This window comes from Grus americana, unplaced genomic scaffold, assembly GCF_028858705.1.
Source record: "Grus americana isolate bGruAme1 unplaced genomic scaffold, bGruAme1.mat scaffold_812, whole genome shotgun sequence".
Lineage (NCBI taxonomy): Eukaryota > Metazoa > Chordata > Aves > Gruiformes > Gruidae > Grus > Grus americana.
Genome location: NW_026562017.1, coordinates 34,983 through 36,649, shown reverse-complemented (window position 1 = coordinate 36,649; position 1,667 = coordinate 34,983).

The following is a 1,667-nucleotide window of genomic DNA, read 5'->3' as shown; positions in this document are numbered from 1 at the left end:
AGGGTTGCTGCCACTCAGTGCATGCCCTCCCTGTTTACAAAACTGCTGCAGAGCATAACCAAAAATACCAGTATCACACCAGAGCCTGGGTTCTCGAATCCCCCCCCCCCCCCGGCCCCCACCTTTCGGCCTGCTCAGGCTGGCTGTTACACAAAAATCTGACTTCCGTGTTAGCCGGCTGCAGCTGCAGTTTCCTGTCTATTAACCCTGTAGGACTTGGTACTTTTTAAGATACAATATAGGCCCTGAAAAGATGTAGATTTCTCTACGTGGCAGGTTATCTGTCTAGTTTCACAAGAAGATTAATATAGCTTTGCAGATGTTTTTGCTTTACCTTTTATCTTTTACTAAAATCCTGCAAAAGAAACAAAGTGAGAAAATGGCATGTAAGCATCCAGATTGATCTTGGGCTAATTCTTAAGCATTTGATTCAAAACTGTGATTCAGTTCTCTTCCCTAATGGAGTGAAAGTGGGAGGATTTATCACTATGCCAGGAAGGAAGAAAGTCTGAACTCCAGAGGAAGATTTTAAAGGCCAAATCTTTAGAAAGGCCCCAAAAAGCCTTTATGTTTTTGTTCACAATTTTGTGTCTGTATTAGGTAGCTCGGCATTATCATTCTATAGCCATCGACAAATTACAATGGAAACCATGGATGAAAAGGTGATTCTGAAGTATATTGCACATAATCAAAGGATTATTTATTAAAAAAAAAAACAATAATTGTAGAGGGAGAGGTTTAATATTAAAACAATAATTATTAAATAATGAGCTAAAATAACCAAAGCAAAATAAACATTCTTCCAATACAGCATGCAAGTTCTAGGATTGTGCAAAACCGATTACAGAAAACCCTCTCCTATAAATCAAGGCCAGGTGCAAACAGAATATGCATTTCACTCTACCTTTACTCGAGTGCTAATGACCCCAGAAACAAATCACCACAAATAAAACTAATGCCCTCCCTTAGTTCCAGCCAGTACCTTTCATGATAGAACTACTTTACCACACAAACCTCTGCATGAGAGCTGACATGACTCATAACTATGCAACTCAGTAAAATTAATAATCCTACTCTGCACTGTCGCATACTGCATTCAGATTATTTCTCGAGATATCGTTGTCACAGGAAAACTGCCGAACCATCCTATCACTGTGCTTATATTTTTTGTATTCTTACATTTTAGGCTGCAGCAGCAGATTAACAGCCCAGTGTATAAATTCTCATCACTTAAGTAATTCTGGAGTCCCTGCTGGAAGCATTTTCCCTTTTTAGCTTTGGCAACATTTTTCAGGGCAGGGAGCAGGAAGGCTCATGGATTACACTGGCAGTTTGTTCTGTTTCAGGAATGTAGCAGAAACTAGAGAGAGTGCTGCTATAAAGGGAATCGAACAGCCCACTACAGCAGCAAGAATACACTGGAAATGCATGACATTCAAGTGCATACTTGCATCAGTTGTCACAGTTCAAACCATTCAAGATAGGTTTCTTTTTAATTGCATACCTAATGGCCTATGCTACTCAGAGATATCACCCGCCAACACACAAACATTCAAATTTTGATTCCTCCATGCAGTAAATGTGAGGATTGTCAGCCATTAACATTTATACGAATTGATTGACTGCTCTAATATTATTCTGTTTCAAAAAAATTAAAATCCTGATCC